This window comes from Pristis pectinata, chromosome 10 (genome assembly GCF_009764475.1).
Source record: "Pristis pectinata isolate sPriPec2 chromosome 10, sPriPec2.1.pri, whole genome shotgun sequence".
NCBI lineage: Eukaryota > Metazoa > Chordata > Chondrichthyes > Rhinopristiformes > Pristidae > Pristis > Pristis pectinata.
The window spans coordinates 4,854,162-4,869,207 of NC_067414.1; the positions used below are offsets into that span (position 1 = coordinate 4,854,162).

At 45.2% G+C, this 15,046-nt stretch overlaps 1 protein-coding gene across 1 annotated transcript in view; it reads left to right on the forward strand.

Annotated features, from left to right (window-relative positions):
* Positions 1-15,046, forward strand: part of LOC127575302 (CUB and sushi domain-containing protein 1-like) — a 2,402,828-nt gene that overhangs the window by 2,328,362 nt on the left and 59,420 nt on the right.

The following is a 15,046-nucleotide window of genomic DNA, read 5'->3' on the forward strand; positions in this document are numbered from 1 at the left end:
TGGTATTGGTATTGGCTTATTATTGTCACTTGTACCGAGCTACAGTGAAAAACTTGTCTTGCATACCGATCGTACAGGTCAATTCATTACACAGTGCATTGAGGTAGTACAGAAGGCATTGAGGTAAAAGTGTAGAATGATTATAATAAAAGTAATGAGTAGGTCTGCAGAGAGCAGCTTGCAATGAGTCACCACGCTCCAGTGTCATCTTGATTGCAATGTCACTGACATATTATCACTGACATATGCCATGAAATTTGTTGTTTTATGCAGCAGTACAGTGTACGACATAAACATTACTATAAGTTACAAAAATAAGATAAGATTAAGATATCATGAGGTAGTGTTCATGGGTTCATGGACCGTTCAGAAATCTGATGGCGGAGGGGAAGAAGCTGTTCCTGAATCGTTGAGTGTGGGTCTTCAGGCTTCTTTACCTCCTCCCCAATGGTAGTAACGAGAAGAGGGCATGTCCCGGATAGTGAGGGTCCTTAGTGATGGATGCTGCCTTCTTGAGGCACCGCCCCTTGAAGATGTCCTCGATGGTGGGGAGGGTTGTGCCCGTGATGGAGTTGGCTGAGTCTACAACCCTCTGCTGCCACTTTCAATCCTGTGCATTGGAGCCTCCATACCAGGAAGTGATGCAACCAGTCAGAATACTCTCCACTCTACATCTGTAGAAATTTGCAAGAGCTGCTGATGACATACCGAATCTCCTCAAACTCCTTTTTTAATTTTCAATCTTTTTATTAATTTTCAAATTAGTACAAAATAATATATATAACATTAGTAATTATACATATGGTGCAAAGATATCAGGACAGCAATCATAACAGTTACTATATATAATCACAAGTAAAAAAAGTAATCTAGACCTCCCGCTCTCTTATTGAGTGAACAGATACAAAAGGAAAAATTGAAAAGAAATGAAATTTAATTATATGAAAGAAGAACCCCCAAATCAAAAAAAAATAATGATAATAGAACCATGGAACCATAGAACAATACGGCACAATACAGGCCCTTCAGCCCACCATGTTGTGCCGCCCTTCATACCACACCTAAGACTATCTAACCCCTTCCAATTCCTCTAACTTAAATTCCTCCATATGCTTATCTAACAATCTCTTGAACCTGTCCAATGTACCTGCCTCCACCACCACCCCAGGCAGCGCATTCCATACCCCAAGCACTCTCTGGGTGAAAAACCTCCCTCTGACATCACCCTTGAACTTCCCATCCAATACCTTAAAGCCATGCCCTCTTGTTTTGAGCATTGGCACCCTAGGAAAGAGGTGCTGGCTGTCCACTCTATCTACTCCTCTCAATACCTTGTATACCTCTATCATGTCTCCCCTCATCGTCCTTCTCTCCAATGAGAACAGCCCTAGCTCCAAATAAACCAATAATAAACCAAAAAAAACAAAAACTTCAAAAAAAAACTTCAATTAAAAAGGAAAAAAAACATTACTATGTTGTCAACTCCTCTCCTCTGTATTCAAGGGTTATTGAAAGGGATCTGAAAAAAAGGTCAGCTTATATCATATGGAAATATTGAATAAATGGACTCCAAACTTCCTCAAATTTCAGTGAAGAATCAACAGTACCACTCCTAATTTTTTCTCAGTTTAAACATGTTCTAGTTTGAGAAAACTACTGAAAAGTGGTGGGGGGGTATTGGATCCTTCCATTTGAACAAAGTGGATCACTTGGCCATTAATGTGACAAAGGCAATCATACGACAAGCAGAAGCAGATAAATGGTGAGATTCCATCATTGGTAACCCAAAAATTGCAGTAATAGGATGATGTTGTAAATCAATGTTCAATACAAATGAAATGATGTTAAAAATGTCTTTCCACTATTTTTCCAAAAGGTGACAGGACCAAAGCATACGTGTCAGGGAAGCCACCTTCGAATTACATCTGTCACATATAGGATTTAAAATCAAACTCCTAATGAAGTAGAGCTGTTGGCGTGCCTTCTTCGTGATTGCATCAGTGTGTTAGGCCCAGGATAGATCCTCTGAGATATTGACACCCAGGACCTTGAAGTTGCTCGGGTTTCTCCTTGGGCTCCAATTTAATGACCACAACATGTATTTATTTTATGAAAAATCTGGCACGCCGATCATTCATCTCATTCTTCTTATCCTTGTGTTGTTAGCACTGCTACTGCTTCATGACCACTTCTCACAGCTTGTGCCTTCTACTCAACTGTAACACTGTGGGCCAAGGGACCTGTATCTTTGTTGGATGATGCTGTGTCTCCATGTACAGGCACACCACCCAACGTCCTGTATGGCTCTCGTCTAAGTACTTGCTGTGTTCTTGCAGGACAAGGCAACATGCAGTCAGAGGTAGATTGAACCAATGGGGGAGGTGCTGAAGGAAGGTGCCCACACTGTGATGAGATTGAGTGTACCCGTTCTCAAGTCCCAAACTTAAGCCAAGACCTTAAGTCTTATCGTTATAGGTGTCTATCAGTACCCTCACGTTAGGGAGATTATACTTTATCAACCTATAAAGCAAAGACCAATTTACTTAACTACCTTGGTCTCTTTTCTGAAGGGGTTTAGCTGTCAATAATCACTATTTTGAGCTGTGGGTCCTCCCCTCCCAGCAAAGAATGAGATACTTCCAGCTAACAAAACAAATTAAGCACAGTTATTTATTTTAAATGGGGCACATTTATTCCAGGAGTAATTTCTAACAGAGATTAGAATTCTCCCAAGGATTTTCCAAGCACAAGTACAATTCTTACAGACCAGAGAAACATGCCAATGAGTTGCAGATGAACGAGTCATCCGTCACAGAAAGAAGGCTCTGGGAAGAGATCCTTCTCGGGACGAGGCTGAGAAGTGGACTCCATGTCTTCATCTCTGTAACTTCTCCCCACCCTTCTAATATTTATATCTTTTTTTTCAGTCATCCAGTGACGACCTCATCTGCATCGTGATGTTCTCATTGATCAGGTCAGATGGCAGGAGCCTTAGGTTAACACAGACAGTGTTTTTTTTGATTAGGTTGCAGTCTCAGTTAAGTCAACGAGAGGCTTCCTGAACAGACAGTATTGTTTCACAAGAGGATGGGTAAATAGTACGTTAAAGATTAATAACAGACATCTTGAACCTTAGGCTGTTTCTTCTGCTTTGCTAAAACGCTGAGTTTTGCAAAAAGTCTCCTGACCCTGGATAGTAAATGTCCATCTGAACACTTGCTGTGAACTCAGTACATGGGACAGTACTGGCCATAACAGAAAGCACTGCTGCTAAGAGCATAGGCCAAAATCCATTCATGATGAGAGTATCTGCGTAGCTAATCCTCCCTCTATTCCCTAACCTTGCAGTCTCTTCTAACTGAGAAGATGTGGAGGGTGCAGGCTTTCTGCTGTCTTCATTGCAGTACTCCCTTTAAGATAGCCAAGAACAGCAACAGTGGGTCGTACACACACCTGCTTACCAGCTCAGGTGCAGTAGGTTGGGGAATGGGACAGAGGTGGGAAGTAGAGGTGGTCAGATGCTGGGAGCAAGTTGCACAAATGTGCTACAACCAAAGCAAGGGGAGACCATGCCTTGTTTGGACTCCTGCATTTTACTATGTTCCTTCATAGATCATGGCTAACAGTGAGTGAAGTTCTTCTGATTATATCCTGAGATATTATCTTAATATAAGATAAGATTTCTTTATTAGTCACATGTACATTGAAACACACAGTGAAATGCATCTTTTGCGTAGAGTGTTCTGGGGGCAGCCCGCAAGTGTCGCCACGCTTCCGGCGCCAACATAGCATGCCCACAACTTTCTGACCCGTACGTCTTTGGAATGTGGGAGGAAACCGGAGCACCCAGAGGAAACCCACGCAGACACGGGGAGAACATATGAACTCCTTACGGACAGTGGCAGGAATTGAAGCTGGGTCGCTGGCAGTGTATAGTGTTACGCTAACCGCTACACTACCGTGCCTGCCCATATATTAGAATAGGACAGAATAGAATAATATTAGAATAGAACCAAAGTTTGTATTGTAGACATTGTGACATGCTGTGTGTTGGCTGCTTGATTCAGATCGCAAACAGTCCTTGAATCAAACTGTTGATTGGCAAATGTAGTTACAAGCAGACAACTTATCTGCTGTTCTAAAGTATCCTGATTCATCACGGAGGTGGGAGAATATACTGTTGGGATTCTCAACTTATGGAGGAGTGGGTCACCTGTTCTTTATTATTTAAACAAAGACAATTTAGTTGAATATTTCCATGAAAAGTTGCAAAGAGTGTCACCTGGTAGGAGCTGGTGAAAAATAGTGTGATAACGTCCTTAGCAGTAATCCTTAGCAGTGTGTGAGTTTCCTCCGGGTGCTCTGGTTTCCTCCCACATTGCAAAGACGTACGGGTTAGGGAGTTGTGGGCGTGCTATGTTGGCGCCAGAAGCGTGGCGACACTTGCGGGCTACGCAAAGATGCTTTTCGCTGTTTCAATGTACATGTGAGCAATAAAGCTATCTTATCTTAGAAAGCCCAGACTGCAATGACAGCTTTCACAAAGGCTGTTGTGCTGTTTAATAATACCTAATGAATGAAATTAGAATTCCCATGTTCTTTACTCTTCCCTTTTTCTTGAATGCATGCTTTGAGGGGCTCCTATCCTCAATCCTGAAGCAGAATTAATTCCTGTCTCTGCGTCAGTGATTCCCGTTCATTGGCCGGAATGCTTGCTGCTGTTCCCTTGCAACCTCAGACACTCTTGAAAGTGTAACAGCACCCACGCAAACTTCAAATGACCAGCACCACTTCAAGCAGCCACATACAGTGGTAGAGATGGACAGAACGGACGCAGGCCCTTCGGCCCAACTCATCCGTGCCGACCGAGTTGCTGAACTGGGCTAGTCCCATTTGCCTGTGTTTGGCCCATATCCCTCTAAACCTTTCTGATCCATCTAACTGTCCAACTTATGTTTAAGTGTCATAATTGTACCCGCCTCTACCACTTCCTCTGGCAGCTCTCTCCATTTCCCCACCACACTCTGTGTGAAGAAGTTGCCCCTCAGGTCACTTTTAAATCTTTCCCCTCTCACCCTAAACCTACATCCTCTAGTTTTGGACTCAGAGGAGTGCTGATGAAATGACGAGAGGTATGGATAAGATGAAAAGCTAAAGTCTTTATTCCCCAGGGTAGAGGTCCCCCTCAGCCTCCTACGCTCCAGGGGAGAAAAAGTCCCAGCCTATCCAGTCTCCCCTCATAACCCAAACCCTTCAGTCCCGGTAGCATTCTCTTTCAGCCTATCTGGATGCATCACGACTTGGTACGGCAACTGCTCTGCCCGGGACCGCAAGAAACTGCAGAGAGTTGTGGACACAGCCCAGGGCGTCACGGAAAGCAGCCTCCCACCTCCATGGACTCTGTCTATACCTCTCACTGCCTTGGTGAAGCAGCCAGTATAATCAAAGACCCCACCCACCCGGGTCATTCTCTCTTCTCCCCTCTCCCATCAGGTAGAAGATACAGGAGCCTGAGGTCACATACCACCAGGCTCAAGGACAGCTTCTATCCCATGGTGATAAAACTATTGAACAGTTCCCTAGTACGATAAGATGGACTCTTGACCTCACAATCTACCTTGTTATGACCTTGCACCTTATTGTCTACCTGCAATGCACTTCCCTGTAACTGTGACACTTTACTCTGTATTCTGTTATTGTTTTTACCCTGTACTACCTCAATGCACTGTGGAATGAATTGACCTGTACGATCGGTATGCAAGACAAGTTTTTCACTGTACCTCGGTACAAGTGACAATGATAAACCAATACCAATACCATTTGAGAGGTACAGGCTGCCTTATAGTTGCCCCAGCAATTGCAATATCAGCACCACTGTTAGTGCAAGTTAGTGCAGTAGAGCTGCCAGTGGTGCAGTCATTCTACAGCTACTGATGGTTTACCACACAACGAACTGTGTGGATTCATCGCACCCTCTTAACACTGGTGACTTTCACTGGGGGGGGGGATTGTACACTTGTCTTCTCTGTCTGCTTCTAGTTGACTAAAACTGATGACCTTACTCGTCCAAATGCAGAAATTGCTTCAAGCACTAACCCTTACCTTAATTCCATATTCCTATATTCCATGGCGATAATCGAGGCGATCCCTGCAAGATTTCACCTTGTGTGTAAATTTCATTTTTTTGAAGTATTTATTTTCATTTGCTGAATGGATAATTGACTTGTTCAGCACAACAACTTTCAAATTGGCTGTTTTTCTGTGTAGTTATTAGAATGCCTGGTCCCAGGATTGTCCTGATCTAATCATTACAAATCCCTGGCAGACTGGTTAAATGTTTTCTGGGGCTTGGCTGCACCATAATTATGCACTTGTGCTAATGGAGGCAAATTAAAAAATCCCCGTCTTCACATTGTCCTTCAGTTAAAGTCTATTGCTGTGAATTGTAAGTGTGCTCTGCTAGTCAAGCATTTATTGTGGGATCAGGACAAATTCTTTCAGCATCCTGATATTTTAACCTTCATGAATAAGGCTGGCCAATGCATGCCACTGAGTTATTGTGACATTCATTGACTAGCCATTGCGAGTTATCAGAGCAGCGCCTCATCCTGGTCTCTCGTACATACCCCAGAATCAGAATCAGGTTTATTATCACTGACATATGTCATGAAATTTGTTGTTTTGCTATAAGTTACAAAATTAAATAAATAGTGCAAAAGAGGAATAACGAGGTAGTGTTCATGGGTTCATGGACCATTCTGAAATCTGATGGTGGAGGGGAAGAAGCTGTTCCTGAATTGTTGAGTGTGTGCCTTGAGCTTGGGATTATTGTATTGAAGGCAGAGCTGTAGTCAATAAACAGTAGTCTAACGCAGGTGTCGTTACTGTCCAGATGCTCCAGAGTTGAGTGTAGGGATCCAGGAATGGAGGGCAGAGGCTTAAAGTGAGAGGGGCAAGATTTAAAGGGGACCTGAGGTGCAGCTTTTTTGCACAGAGGGTGGTGAGTATATGGAACGAGCTGCCAGGGGAAGAGGTTGAGGTGGTAAAATTATGGCATTTAAAAGGTACTTGGACAGGTACATGAATAGGAAAGGTTTGGAGGGATATGGCCAAACACGGGCAAATGGGACTCCCTCAGTTAGCCAATTTGGCCAGCATGGATGAGTTGGGCCGAAGGGCCTGTTTCCATGCTGTATGACTACGTGAATGCACTAAATTGATATTTTGATCGACACGTCACTATATTTGCCATGAATTAAAGATAAAACAATTGAATATCCTCTAAATAATAACTTCATTCAGCATGTAAGCAAGAGTAAATGCTGCAAAAGCTTTGATGTAACATTTTGTAAGTATTATTGACCAAATTGAACATATAAAAAAGCAAGATATTTCAATTAAAGAGCAAAAATTTGATTCTGTATGAATGAGAAGATAGACTAGTTTTAAATGTTAATGTTATTTGGGAGTTCATTTAGGGACTGGTCTCTTGATCCAGTAGAGAAATTATTGGAAGTATTTGTAAGGTAAAGAAGACAAGTGGCTGATAAAGGCCATGCCCCATCGCATTGAGAGATTGAGACTGAGGACGTGGTTATCAGTGCAAGTTAAGCAGTCATTCTATGGACACACTGAAGTTTTCACATGTCCGTGTATTCCTTCTAACCAAAGCATCCTGATGTAATGCAGAACCTTACATTTTTTATCGTTCTGACTGCCTTGCTAGGCAGAAGATCCTGCGTTTTATTTTAATTACACTTTCTCATGGTTAGCAAGTGAATGACATCAAGATGTCCTCGATGGTGGGGAGGGTTGTGCCTGTGATGGAGCTGGCTGAGTCTACAACCCTCTGCAGCCTCTTGTGATCCTGCGCATTGGAGCCTCCACACCAGGCAGTGATGCAACCAGTCAGAATGCTCTCCACCGTACATCTGTAGAAATTTGCAAGAGTCTTTGGTGGCATCTCCTCAAACTCTTAATGAAGTAGAGCCACTGGCGTGCTTTCTTCATGATTGCATCCATGTGTTGGGCCCAGGATACCACAGAAAATTAGGCTATCTTGGATGCAACTTCATGACTTACGCATTTTATTTTGCTGGAAGTTTTTGTTTTGGATTTACACTGGCTTGCACTGTTAACATGACTGTGATGAGAAATTCTTGCCCAGTGAAGTTAAAAGAGAGACCTGAAGTCTCAGTGATTCTTCAATCTTCTAATATCTTCAAATGTACTTCAGTAATAAGCCAACTCATAAATGAAATAATGAAATGCATACATTTTAATCTCTTGGGAAGAATTACTTACTGTTTAAATGAAATTAATTGCCACATTTTCTTTCTGGTTTTATTTAAGTACCTGGAAAGTACTATATAACTTTTTATCCCTAATGACACAAAATAACCAAAATAGCTGGATAGCAGTTAGAAAGTAGCTGTCTGTGATCCTCCCAAAGCCCATTAAAATGTTTTTTTCTTGACCTATAACACCACTTATCAAAACTGCTTGATAAAATGGCAATATATACCGATTTGATTGGTGTTTGAGATGTCAACAGTCTTGTAATTAAAAACAAAATTACATAAAATTGCAGAGAAGATACAGAATACACAGCGCAGGAATGGGCTACCTCGCTCAATCAGTTTATTCCATCCTCTGTGTACCTTTCATTGTCTGGTCTTATTAAATCAAACTCTCCTGGGTCGTCCCTCACAGGATCATCCAGCCTCTCCATAAGTATACATCCACAGTTTGGTTCAGTCACTCACAGAGTTGCACATGTCCGCCAATCTCTTGCGACGGATGTACCTCCTCAATACCCTATTTGCCTTCTTTGTGACCATATGTCACCACTTTTGTCGCAGTTGTACAAAACATTGGTTGGGACGTCATTTTGCACTTGTACAAAGTGTTGTTTGGGACATTGTATTACTGTTATACATAATGTTGGTTCGGCCACACTTGGGGCATTGTGTGCAGTTCTAATCGCCTCACTGCAAGAAAGCTGTGATTAAGCTACAGACCGTGCAGGAAAGATCCACAGGTACGATGCCTGAATTGGAAGGTTCATGAGGAGAGATTGGATAGGCTGGGTCTGCATTCCCTGGAGCAAAAGAAACTGAGAGGTGACCTGACAGGTTATAAAATCATGAGAGACAGAGAAAGAGTAGGTATCCAGAGTCTGTTTCCCATGACAGGGGTGTCTAACGCTGGAGGGCAGAGGTTTGAGGTGAGGGGGGGGAGATTTAAAGGGGATCTGAGGGGTAAATATTGGTATCTGGAATGTACTGCCAGAGGAGCTGGTGGAGGTTAGAACAGTAACAATGAGTAAGAGGAATCTGGACAGGTGCTTGATTGAGCAGGACATGGCATATGGAATTAATACAGGCAAGTGGGTGAGTATTGATAAGCATGATGGTTGGCGTAGACATGGTGGGCTGAAGGGCCTGTTTATTTGCTATACAACTCCATGACTTTATATTGATACTTTGGATTTGCTCTTCCAATTTGGATTCCAAACTCAATAAGATATCTTTATTAGTCACGTGTACATCGAAACACACAGTGAAATGCATCTTTTGCGTAGAGTGTTCTGGGGGCAGCTCGCAAGTGTCGCCACGCTTCCGGCGCCAACAGATCATGCCCACAACTTCCTAACCCGTATGTCTTTGGAACGTGGGAGCACCCAGAGGAAACCCACGCAGACACGGGGAATACAAAAGATGTAAAGAGTGGAATGAACAAGGGAATGAGCGGGGATCAAAAATTCAGCCGAGACAGAAAGATATTTTTAAAGGGAATTCCTGCAAAAATGTGAAGAACAGATTAGGGACCAGAGAAAATCTTCTTATGAAGCCAAATTGGAATTCCTTTGGATTCTCTCTCCCTCTCCCCCTCTCCCGCTCCCTCTCTCTCTCCCTCCCCTCCTCTGTCTCTCCCCCTCTCCATCTCCCCCTCTCTCCCCCCCTCTCTCTCGCTCCCTCTCTCTCTCCCTCCCTCCCTCTCTCCCTCCCTCCCTCTCTCCCTCCCTCCCTCTCTCTCTCCCCCCTCTGTCCCCCTCTCTCTCTCCCCTCTCTCTCCCCTCTCTCTCCCCCCTCTCTCTCCCCCTCTCTCTCCCCATCTCTCTCTCCCTCCCCCTCTCTTTCTTCCCCTCTCTCTCTCCTCCCTTCTCTCTCCCCCCACTCTCTCTCTCCCCCTCTCTCTCCCCCTCTCTCTCCCCCTCTCTCTCTCCCCTCTCTCCCACTCTCTCTCTCCCCCTCTCTCCCCCTCTCTCTCTCCCCCTCTCTCCCCCTCTCTCTCTCCCCCTCTCTCTCCCCCTCTCTCTCTCCCCCCTCTCTTCCCCCTCTCTCTCTCCCCCCATCTCTCTCTACCCCCTCTCTCTTTCTCTCCCCCCCCCCCCTTCCCCCTCTCTCTCTCGTGCTCCCCTTTATCAAACCCCTTTCATTACTGTGCAGGACTCCATAAGGTCACTTCCTTATCTTCTCTGCTCAAGATAAATGTGACCCAATCAGTTTCTGCTGACCCGATAATTTCAACACTAAATCACTGGTAAAATCTCTGGAAATCCCTTTTACTCCTTCTCCAACACCTCTCTCTTCTCTATAATATTTTCACTAATATATACAGTGCACCCAATTATGATATAACCAAGGTTCATTATGTTCAGAGCAACTTCTTTATTAAAAGATTTTATCCCATGAAAAATAACTGATACAAACGAAGCACTGGAATTTACGGTCAGATAAAGCTTTTAGTTTTGGTTTACAGTTGAAACCTCCAGACCAGCATTTTACATCCACCCCTTCTTGCCCTTGAGAAGATGGTGGCTGGCCACCCTCTTGAAAACTGCAGTCCTTCTGGTGAAGGTACTTCCATGAAATTATGGGCGAGGGAATTAGAGAACACAGGAACGGAGGTGTTTGCACACACCTGCTGCTATTGTCCCTCTTGATGATGGATTTAGGAAGTGTTGTCGGAGTAAACCGAGACAAGGAACTGCTATGTATTATGTCGATAGGCACTCCGCAGCCTTTGAACAGTGGAGAGAAAGAATGCCTAAAATGGTGGACGGAGTGACTCCAGTCGACTTTAGTAGCTACAGTAGACCGGGCAGGCACGGTAGTGTAGCGGTTAGCGTAACGCTATTACAGCGCCAGAGACCCGGGTTCAATTCCGGCCGCTGCCTGTAAGGAGTTTGTACGTTCTCCCCGTGTCTGCGTGGGTTTCCTCCGGGTGCTCCGGTTTCCTCCCACATTCCAAAGACGTACGGGTTAGGAAGTTGTGGGCGTGCTATGTTGGCGCCAGAAGCGTGGCGACGCTTGCGGGTTGCCACCAGAACACTCTACGCAAAAGATGCATTTCACTGTGTGTTTCGATGTACATGTGACTAATAAAGATAGATATCCATCTTAGTTTTAAATGGCAAATTCAGCAAAGCAGCGGTGATTCCAAGGGTGTTGATGCTGGGGTACTTGGCAAGAGTCATCCCATTGAATATCAAGAGCTTTGAGCTGTAAATGTTATCTGCCACTTATCAGCTCATGCCTGACTGTTATCTTGGTCTTGCTGCATGCAGGTGTAGACTGCTTCTTCCTTAAAAATGTACACATTTATAGTCTTTGATCCCTTTATTAGTCCATCCCACTAAACTTCTTAGATGCTAAGTAAAGGGTGAGCAACTTATTTTTCTCAACAAATGACACCACTAGTTTTCAAAATCAAGTGCCATTTGTTATGTGGCTGTTCTGCTGGTATGTTAATGTCTTATTGCAATTGGTTTGGAGTCCTCCTCAATGTTAACTTTTCTGAAGTCGTTTGAAAATTTAGAAATTATGTTTTTGATTGAAAAAATGGGATTAATGAAAATGGGTGCTTGATGGTTGATGCAGAATCATGAAGGGCCTGTTTCTGAGCTGTATGACTCTATCCTGTGTGACTCGTTCCAAAGTCTAAACCATTCATTAATACTGGTATTGGGATTGGTTTATTATTGTCACTTGTACCGAGGTACAGTGAAAAGCTTGACTTGCAAACTGATCATACAGGTCAATTCATTACACAGTGCAGTTACATTGGGTTAGTACAGAGTGCATTGATGTAGTACAGGTAAAAACAGTAACAGTACAGAGTAAAGTGTCACAACTACAGAGAAAGTGCAGTGCAATAAGGTGTAAGGTCGCAACAAGGTGGATTGTGAGGTCAGAGTCCATCTCATTATATAAGGGAACCGTTCAATAGTCTAATCACAGTGGGGTAGAAGCTGTCCTTAAGTCTGGTGGTACGTGCCCTCAGGCACCTGTATCTTCTCCCCGATGGAAGAGGAGAGAAGAGAGAATGTCCTGGGTGGGTGGGGTCTTAGATTATGCTGGCTGCTTCACCAAGACAGCAAGAGGTAAAAACAGAGTCCATGGAGGGGAGGCTGGTGTCCGTGATGCATTGGGCTGTGTCCACAACTCTCTGCAGTTTCTTGTGGTCTTGGGCAGAGCAGTTGCCATACCAAGCCGTGATACATCCAGATAGGATGCTTTCTATGGTGCATTGGTAAAAGTTGGTGAGAGTCAAAGGGGACAAACCAAATTTCTTTAGCCTCCTGAGGAAGTAGAGACACTGATGAGCTTTCTTAGCCGTGGCTTCTATGTGATTTGACCAGGACAGGCTGTTGGTAATAGAAAGTGTGAACAACAGTTAAAGTAACAAAGCACTTGGGAAATCTTCCCATTCCTCCTAGATACTATATACTATAAAACAAAGACAAGATGATGATTAACCCATAGCATTGTGGTGCTCTTTCTTTTAAATCATTCCGAGATGAGGGCATCTTTGGCAAGGACTTCAGGAAGGTGGAGGGGTGAGGGGCAGTGCACATGCTCCTCTCTACCTCAGCAGTGCTGAGGTCAGGAGGGTTGAGAGCCTGTCCTGGTCCAACCACGTAGATGCCATGGCTAAGAAAGTGCACCTGCACCTCCACTTCCTCAGGAGGTGAAGAAATTTTGTATGTCCTCTTTGACCCTCACCAATTTTTATAGATGCACCATAGAAAGCATCCTATTCAATGCATAATGGCTTGGCACGGCAACTGCTCTGCCCAAGACCGCAAGAAACTGTGGGGGAGTTGTGGACACAGCTCAGCACATCACGGAAACCAGCCTCCCCTCCATGGACTGTCTACACTTCTCGCTGCCTTGGTAAAACAGCCAACATCGTCAAAGACACCACCCACCCCAGACAATCTCTCTTGTCCCTCCTCCCATCGGGCAGAAGATACAAAAGCCTGAAAGCACGTACCACCAGGCTCAAGAACAGCTTCTATCCCGCTGTTGTAAGACTATTGAATGGTTCCCTAGTATGATAAGATGGAGTCTTGACCTCACAATCTACCCCATCATGGCCTTATTGTTTGCCTGCACTGCACTTTCTCTGTAACTGTAACACATTATAAGATAAGATTTCTTTATTAGTCACATGTACATTGAAACACACAGTGAAATACATCTTTTTGCATAGAGTGCTCTGGGGGCAGCCTGCAAGTGTCGCCATGCTTCTGGCGCCAACATAGCATGCCCACAACTTTTTATTCTTCCCTTGTGCTACCTTGATATACTGATGTGATGAAATGATCTGTATGGATGGCATGCAAAACAAAGTTTTTCACTGTACCTCGGTACATGTGACAGTAATGTGTAGTGGCTGCTACCGTGATGCGAAAGTAAGACACTAGTCGATGAGCTGCAGAACAAAACTGACTTATTTTCCCACTTTGCGCAGACCTTTTAAGAGGAACGGTTCCCGCCCACCGAAAATGGAAATGACGTATGCACTACGTCATCAAACTTTTCCCGCGCGCGGGTTCTCCTTGTCTCCCGGGGAAGACGAAGGTCCAGTGCCATCTTGGGCCTTGCCGCTCTGATGGCGCACGACCCGACCACCGAGCCAGTTCACTACCCAACATCACCCCCCCCTCGCCCCAGAACCAGCGATACAGTCCCCAAGGTTCGCAAGCTGTGCTAGCCGTTGCTTAGGAGGTCGGCCTCTGCATCGCAGTGTTGGGACCTCAACTGGTTGTTGTAGATCTAAATGGGCTGGTTTGAGGCGGTCCATCGTGAAAACCTCTTCCTTGCCCCCAGTGTCCAAAATAAAGGTGGACCCATTATTCCTGATGACCGGGAACGGCCCCTCGTATGGTCGTTGCAACGGTGCCCGGGGTGTGCCCCTGCGAATGAAAACGAACTTACAGGCTCGTAGTTCCTTGGGCTCACAGGATGGGGCTTGACCATGCCGTGAAGTGGGAATCGGTGCCAAGCTGCTGAGCCTCTCGCGCAGTCTTTGCAGGACTGCTGTGAGTTGTTCCTCTTGGCCCCGAAGGGCGGGTATGAAATCCCCTGGGACGACCAGGGGTGCACTGTACACAAGTTTAGCTGACGAAGCGTGGAGATCTTCCTTGGGGGCAGTGCGCATGCTGAGCAGGGCCCAAGGCAGTTCATCGACCCAGTTAGGGCCTTCCAGGCGGGCCATCAGGGCTGATTTCAGATGGTGGTGGAAACGTTCCACCAACCTGTTTGATTGAGGATGGTAGGCCGTGGTGGTGTGCAGCTGCGTCCCCAGCATGTTCGCTAATGCAGATCAAAGGCTGGAGGTAAACTGGGTGCCCCTGTCTGAAGTGATGTGGGCCAGAACACCAAAACGCGAGATCCAAGTTGTGAGCAGCGCCCGGGCGCAGGAATCAGTTGTGATGTCGGATAGAGGGTTTGCCTCTGGCCACCTCGTGAACCGGTCCACGATGGTAAGGAGGTACCGGGCTCCTCTTGAAACTGGCAGAGGACCAACGATGCCGACATGGATGTGGTCGAACCTTCTACGGGTAGGCTCGAACTGCTGTGGCGGGACCTTGGTGTGTCACTGGATTTTTGACGTCTGGCAGTGCGGACAAGTCCTGGCCCACTCACTGACCTGTTTGCGCAGGCCATGCCAGACGAACTTGCTGGTGACCAGTCGGACAGTTGATCTGATGGACGGGTGCGCCAACCCGTGTACCGAGTCGAAAATGCGCTTC